At 31.6% G+C, this 8,721-nt stretch overlaps 1 non-coding gene across 1 annotated transcript; it reads left to right on the forward strand.

Annotated features, from left to right (window-relative positions):
• The first annotated feature begins 5,543 nt into the window (after positions 1-5,543).
• On the forward strand, positions 5,544-6,516 carry LOC108855426 (uncharacterized). Its single transcript, XR_008944094.1, has one exon. It is a non-coding gene; the product is annotated as an uncharacterized LOC108855426 (transcript).
• Positions 6,517-8,721: the final 2,205 nt, after the last annotated feature.

An 8,721-nucleotide genomic window follows, 5' to 3' on the forward strand; every position in this document is an offset into this window, starting at 1 on the left:
TACGGTAAAGCAGATTACACAGCTAGCAAACAGATACACGCTCCTATCCGTTGTGTGACGAGACAGCTGTAAAGGATCTCGATCCTTCTTCCTTTCTCTATATATGTAACAAGTAATGTGTAATGAACGCTTAAGCTCAAAAGTAATAAGAAAACTATTTTCTCTGTTTTCTCTGTAAAGCCTTTAAGTGGACCTTGGGGATTCTTTTTTATATTTTTGACAAAAGACCTTGGGTTTATTGAAATTTATTTGTTGATACGTGTATGATATGCACGACGTCGACGACGAGACGAAAGTTATATCACATGTATGCATACGTATACGCATACCTGAGTGATATAAGATAATTTTTCTAGTAAAGAACTAAAACCATCCAAATATCCGAAGAGGTACATTTTGTCTTTTGTACCTACTTTGTTGTCATCTAAATATTTTATATTTAGAATTAAAATTCAGTTTCTGGAGCCTATCTTCCCTGTGGATGTATGCAGTAGAAAACCACATAAAAATGAAAATATTTTATTCAGGAATAAAGTTTAAAGTGATAGCAATTTGCATATATAAAGTCATTTTATTTAATAAAGGTGATAATTCATCATGTTTATTGCATTTTCTTTATATCGCTTGAGAGACGAATGTTATGAAAGATTGATAGGACCTACTCAGAGGGCAAGCCACCTGATAGACTAAAGTATCTAACTTTAGTGGAACATATTTTTTGTTAAAAAATTAGTTGTATTTATAAGTAAATAAATTATTTTGTAGGTTTATTTATTAAAATATAATTTACTATGTATTTTTACTTAGAATACAATTTGTTAAAGCTCTAATTCTATTTTTTTTTTGAATTCAGATTTGAATAATTCTAAAAGTATGAATTTGTTTTGGATTTTTTTTTAAGTTAATAAATACAAACGAAGATATTTTGATGGTATCATGTTTGAATTTGGAAGTTTCTTTAAGAAATATTACGCTTTCATATATAATTGGTGATGACTGTTTTTAAGGAACTAAAGATTCTTCGATAATCAATATCCGAAAAATCCGGAACACATAAATTGTTTATCGCATATTGTTGACTATTTCGATGTAGTCTCCACAGTTGAAAGAAGTTTTTCGAAATTGATGCTAATAAAAATTTATTTGCGGTCTTCCATATAACCAGAAAAATCAAATGGGTTAGTTATATTATATTATCAATTGAAATAGTTATAGTTTAAAGATTCGACTATATGATTCTAATAGATGATTTTTGTAGAAAAAATGTAAGTAAAATTATATTTCTAACAATAAGTATATATAATATCATTGTTTTTATAAAACTAGGTTTTGATTTTTTGAAAATGAATACTTAAGCTATTTTCACTATTTTGCAGTATTGATAAAAATACGTACAAAGACATAGTTTTAAATTTTGATTGAGACAATATCAAAAGTTATAACCCAGCACTGAAGATTGATTAATATTATCGACGAAATAAAAAATCAAATATCTGTTCACTCGGAAATTATCTTTTAATAAGATTCAAACTGTATATATCTTATAAAAATAGCTACCAAAGATTTTGACGAGCAAATTCTGATTATTCCCTAGGTAAAAGATTAAATTTAAGGAAATTTTATCACAATTTGATCACTTTTTAAATTTATTTTAAATGATACTAATTTTATAAATATAGTAAATTTTTAATGTTTAACAATTATTAATAGATATTTATAAACTTAATTTTCATTTTAATCATTAAAATCTAAACAACAATTACTAAATTTTAAATCTTATATATTAAGATAGCTTAGTTAAAGTATTCTTAAAGGTTGATACTCAATTAATAGTATTTTAACAATTTCTCAAACTATAATACCATAGATATTTAAGACGTATAGAATTCTAAACAAAGAGTGGTTTCATAGCAGTTAGAGGGAGAGAAAAAAAAAGTTTTTTTTGTGTGTATATGCTGGTGGTTTTCATAGTACAGATGCTAGAATTTTTCGAGTATTATGTATTGATTTTACTGGTATTTTAAAAAATTTATGGGGACATTTTATTTTCCATCAGCTTTTTCAATTTTCGTTGTTATGGTGATCGTAAATTATTTGACGGGTTTTAGAGTATTTTTTTTCCAGAAAATATCTTTCGAAAAAAATTTTAAATCGAAAAAATCTATTTTTATCTAGAGATTTTTATGTGGTATACAATGAAGATGACTGTAGTCTATTGTAATACGTGAAAATATTTCGATTGTTAAGAAATGCAGAAATTTATTTTGATATTATTGTATTATTAAAATTCAACCAAGTTTTTTCCAAAAAAAAACATTCAACCTGTTTTGATTGGAATTTATCATTGATTTTCTTGTACTTGTAGACGGATTAAATTGTTTTTTTTTTGTCTTTTTGATGCGATGAATCATATCAGTTTTAATGTTATGTTTTCTTATAAAAATATACTGAAAAAAAAATTAGACGAAAGAAGATATTCAAGACGTAGGTCACTCACCACCAGAATTCATACCAATATGTTTGGTTTGGACCGCTCGAAATGTCCTTACCAAGATAAGAGGAACGTTTTTACCAAAAAAAAGATAATAGCATCTTTGATACTACAATCATATTCGTTTTTTTAAGTTATAGTTCCATTATAAAATGGATTGAGTATTTGTATTACCCAAGAATCACAACTTTGCTTTTTTTTTGTCACTCAACTTTGCTAAAACCACGTATATTGGCAATATACCAAGATGCCACTGCCCACCAATTATAACAATGCCTTGTCTAAATGATACTTTATTCCAAAATCATAATTTTCTCAGCTTACCTAATTTTTAAATAGATGCTCTCAATAGTAGGACTACATAACGATTTAAATATTAAAGATACATTTGAATAATGAAATCGCAAAAACTACTGGACTAAAGTTTCATTTAACTCGATTGCTCACCATAAATATTATTTAGTCCGTGTTTTCCATCAGCGGAATTTAAACATAATGATTACTGTTCCGGAAACTACTCGATTGAGAAAATAATTTATCTATACTAATAAAATAAAAACCATAATTTCTTTCATGTTGATTTTTTATTTGAAATTATCCCTAAAAATTATTAAAATTTTATATAACTTAATTATAAGCATGAAAGCTACTAAACGATCTATTTTTTTATTAAAAGTTGCATCATATATTACGATCGTTGTCGATTCGAGGCGCGTCATCATATATTGTTCTTCTTCTTTTTATGAATTGTCTTTATGATCGACCAATCAAGATGTTGTCTACTTCATCCTTTTTTTTGTGCAACACTGTCCGCTTCATCCATATACAAGTATGAACATGAGAAATGATTTATGATAATATATATTACTTTTACGCGTAAATGATCAAAACATGATTCAGACTAATGTAGATATGTGGAATGAAATAGTTTCATATAAAAATGCATTCACATCGCTCGGCATTGGTCGATGATTATCATGATTTAACATAACAAGTAGACAAAGGTTGTATATCACATGTTGCATTCATTGATTATTCTTCTTTGTTGACAAAAAATGTATTTTTCTTTTCTCTCATGTCTGTTAAAAACTTTAAAACTGCTGTTCCATGGTCGATAAAGTTGAATCTATGGTGCTAATGCTAAAGGACCACCCTAAGTCTACGACAACTGGATTTAATAGTAGACAGCATTTTATATATGTGTTATATAATTGATACATAATGCTGGATTTTTTTTGAAAGAGTATTAAATTTTATCCACTTCAAAAAAACTTTTGTACACAAAATATTTACTCTCTGTGTTAAAAAAGTAAAAACCTATAGATTATTTAGAGAAGAAAATGAATGAGTCATCTATTTCCAAACCATATATCTATGGCTTTCTTCATGTTTGCTTCCCTTTGAGAAATTCTATTTCGAATCAATTATCCAAAAAAATGAGAAGTCGAGTAGGGAATTGGGAGCTTCTGCCATTCGGCGAGTGTTTCGCTCGTGCCTATAGCATACAGCTTGGAAGCAATATCAAAAGAGGAAGGTTGCGGTTCTTATCTTGTAAACCAATCACCAGTCTTTTCATCAAAGAAGACCATAACGCTGATTTTCAATTTCATCTAACATTCATATTTGTATAGTTTCCTCTCGTAAAACACAGCTTGGACCAAAGGCTCCAAAACACTAACGCCATGCAATGCATTCTAGTTGCACAACGGAGCTAAGTAGCTAAGAACAAAGCAAACAAGCACGTAAAGAATGTTGAGGTAGAGCCGACATGGATCCGAATATCCTGGAATTTGAGATATTTGTATCTTGATTCGAATTCGTCAGATCTGTGGATTTATTATCCGGATCCGAATTCAAGATTTCTGGGTATTCGGATTCGGATATCCGTCTATATATCTCTATTACTCTCGAATATCGGATCCAGATTCGTAAAAATAATTAATAAAAATAAAAATAATAATTTCAAGAAATATGAAAATCCTAAAATAATACATAAAATAAACATTTATAAATAAATATGAATATAATATTTAAAATTGAAATATAGTATTATAAAACTCAGTTTTATGAATAAATATCAATATATCAAATATAATTATAAAAAAATTTTTAATATATTTTTAAAATACGATCCAGATCCAGTTATTTTGACAGATCTTTAATTTTTACTATCTGAATTCGGATCTGGGCGCCTTGAATATTTGGAGCGGATCCAAAATGGATTTCAGACCGAATCCGGATCCCGGATAATAAGTCCTCAGGTCTAGTTGTAGGAGTGAAACAATACCTGCAACATAGTGTTTTGTTCATTAAGACTTTGAAGGGTGATTCCAGATTGAACGTTGCAAGACAAACGGTTTAACTGCAGTATGATTCTAAAGATTATAAAAATATTTGATATATGGTACATGCTGCAGAAATTTTTATTTACTGTTAACCGTGTTAAAACTATAAAATAACATTTGTGAATTGTTTATTGCTATTTTTTCCACATAGTAGTTACTGCGAAATGTAAATAATACCGCATGGTTTTGCTTCATTTTTACTAGTTGCCTAGTTGGGACTTTTTATTTGTTTGTCGTCCGTTCTCTAGTTGATAAAATAGTATGTATTGACATAATTTTTGTCACATAGCAACCAGGAAAAATAGAAATTTATTATTTATCATTAACTATTTTGTTTCAACTTCTATTGTTATATACACATAAAATAAAAATCAATTCTAGGTTTGAGGTTACATGAGAATTATTTCTAGAAAAAAATCGAAATTTCAGAAAAAAAGTTAATATAAAAATTATTTTGTAAAAAAGAAGCTTTGCTAAAGAAGGAAAATAAAGAAAAAATCCAGAGGGCGTAATTGACTGGGCATGTGCACATCAAACGTGACCGGACTTCAGTTCCGAATTCAAAACGATTAGTTATACTTTTAAAAACCAGAAAGAGACATCTGGAAGTTTTCAAAACAAAATATTTTTAGAATATATATACTAGTATTAAAAAGATATAAAACCAGGAAAAAAGCTAAAAAAGAAAGAAAAAAAAGCGAGGGATCCGTGATTCCAAGGATTCGCTCTCCCACGCGCCTAACAATCCGTCACATCTCACGCGTTTATCTCTCCCTTTTACATTTCCTCTCCTCACATTCTCTCTCTTTTCTCTTACTATAAAGCCTCATGTTCCCTTCTTCCCATTCTGCACCTCTATCCCTCACTAATTTCAATACTGCCACTGATAAAATAAAAAGTTTTCACCGAACAAAAAGAAAGAACCGAAAGCTTATGGCGGAGGAGAGGCTAACTCGGACTGACTCAGCTGAGAAAAACGAGTCCGGGACGAGTCTGACGACGCGAAGTCTCCACTCCCCCGAGGTAAAGAGGCTGAGAGACGATTTACTCGACGTTCTCGACGACTCGGATCCCGAACCGGTGAGTCAAGAACTCGACTCGGTTATGAAGAGCTTCGAGGACGAGTTATCTTCGACGGTTACGCAAGAGACCCAGCCGGATCTCGGCTACCTTCTCGAGGCTCCGACGACGAGCTTGGTCTGCCGCCGGTTTCTCCGGTTCCCGTCGTCGCGAAGGAGGTTGAAACGACGGGATTTGGTGCGAGCGTCGTCGGATTCGTCCTGGAGTCGACGAGTTATGGGGGTTCGACGACCATTTCTCGAACTACGGCTCGTTGGATTTCGGTTCCGGCGTCGGAGATGGCGGAGATTACGTCGCCGTGGATGGGCTGTTTGAATTTTCCGATGATGGTTTCGATGCCGGCGATCTATTTTCGTGGCGGTCGGAGTCTTTGCCGGCGGAATAAAAACTTTTCGGAGTTTTTTTTTAATTAGGTGGGAAATGGTTTAACGATGTCGTTTTGTAAAGCGTGTGGCTTAGTTTCCATGTTGTTTTTTTTACCCCTATCATTATGGTTAGATTGTTAATTTTCTATTAATTAATTATTAGGATTAGGAAAGTTAAATACTTTGTTAGGGGGGTAAATTTCTAGATTAATGTAAGCGAATTCGTTTGTTTGTTCTTCCCAGATCTTTAATAGTTTTTGTTAGGGCTGGGCAAAAAATCCGAATCCGAAAAACCGAACCGAACCCGATCCGAAAAAGTAGCACCGAACCCGAACCGAAATTGATTAAATATCCGAACGGGTTCAAAATTTCGGTATTTAAAGAACCAAAACCGAACCCGATCCGAACCGAAATATTTTGGGTACCCGAATGTATCCGAAATAAATTTTATACTTAAATATATACATTATTTTATATATAATGTATATTAAAAATATTAAAATATATAAGATACCTTTAAGTTTTCCAAAATACTGGGAAAATATATGCAAATAGTCAAAAGTAAATGTTAAAATAGCTAAAGTATACTGAAAACACCAAAATAGTTAAATATCTATCGATTTTTTATCCAAATATTCAAAGAAAACCAATTTATATGTTAAATTAAGGTATTTTGACATATATGTTATGAAAATTTATATGTAATATATTATCTTTTTATAGATTTTGAAAATTTAAAGTATATAATGAATTTTGAAAATTTAAAAACATTTTAAATGGGTTATCCGAACCCGAACCGAACTCGCAAAGATCCGAACCGAACCCGAACCGAAATTTAAAAATATCCGAATGTGGCTGAAATCTTTAACCCCGAAAATCCGAAACCCGAATGGACTGAACCGAAACCCGAATGGGTACCCGAACGCCCAGCCCTAGTTTTTGTTAATGTGAAATTTTATTTAGCAGGAGATTTCATTCTCAGTCTCTTTATTTGACACCTTCACTTTTCGATTTAGCCAGATCCTTAATAGTTTTTGTTAAGACATAATGTGAAATTTACTCTCAGTCTCTTGTATTTGACAATTGACACCTTCATTTTTTTTTTCGACCAAAAAAAAAAAAGAAATTAGAGCAAGTCTGCTCACATCTTTAGAAAAAGGCGACAAAGATAGCCCATGAATCATATCCCATAAAGCCCAAACCAAACAACTACTACAAGTATTTCTTCATCGTTTGAGACTGATTTTGGTTTATAGTTAGCCTATATATGATTTCTTGAAAACCGAATTTGTGGAGCTAATTGTAACAAGGTGCACATAAAGATCCGGGATAACCGGTCGAGTTAAGCTGGACTAGCTTATAAACCTATCCAGGGTTATATCATGTAATAGTTATGACTATTAGCAGAAGATGACCTCAGTAAGCTTTTATCGAACTAGGGAAAGTCTATATCTCTCTTTCATAATTTGAGGTCTTGTGGTACCTATCAGTATACAAAAACAAATTATATACCTTCTTCTGATTTTCCCGTTTCTTAGTCTGTGAGATTAGATAACCTGAGTGTCACATTGCTTGTGCAAAGAACGTGGTTAGACTGCAAAAACATGAGGTTTTGAAGAAGTGTGGTCGTAACATTGGTTGTCTAAAGCTATCTGCAGTTAGATTGTATGCGAATCAGTTACTCATATACCTTAAAATCTAAAGAACTGTGCTGTTCTTCACTGCGACATAGGCAATATGTTGGTAGGCTATTCTTGTATGTGTTTCTGTTTTTTTTTTTCCTGATTGATTCACTAATTTCTAACATCTGGTCGTGACTTGATTGTCTAGGTGAATGGAGCTAGACAACAACGTGTGAAAAGCTTTGACTTTAGTAGCTCAATGTTGCTGTTAAAAACGAAGTTACACACTTAATTACACCTTATCTTGTTACTTGTTAGTCGTTTCTAAAGAGCTACAGAAACGTACATAGTTCTTTTCCCTGGCTCCGCAACAATGGTATATTACGCCTCCATATGGAACTGAAAGGTCCCTTCCCTAAGAAGATGCTTCGCAAGGTGAGCTTTAAGTTTAACATTGGAAATTTTTTTTTCTTCGGTTTAAAGGCATCGATCCACGTTTAGTTTTGTTCTGATACCTTCTACTATTTAACAATGACCATTTATAGATCATCAGGACTTAAGCTCAATGCTACAGAGGGGGACAGTGTTAGTTGAAAAGGTAAAAACCCATTCCGTATAATATCTAGAACTTTTATGTATTTTGAATATTATGATTAAGGGTTAGTAATTGTTTTATCCTAAAAACAATTGTTTTATCTTTTTCTTTTCTCAGACAAATAAAGAGAAAAATGAGGGAAGAGATTTTGGTTCAGTGATTAAAGGCTTTATATGGAGGTGACTAGGTGAGGATACCAAGGTGTTAGTTCATTTCAGAGATC

The sequence above is a fragment of the Raphanus sativus genome, chromosome 1, assembly GCF_000801105.2.
Source record: "Raphanus sativus cultivar WK10039 chromosome 1, ASM80110v3, whole genome shotgun sequence".
Lineage (NCBI taxonomy): Eukaryota > Viridiplantae > Streptophyta > Magnoliopsida > Brassicales > Brassicaceae > Raphanus > Raphanus sativus.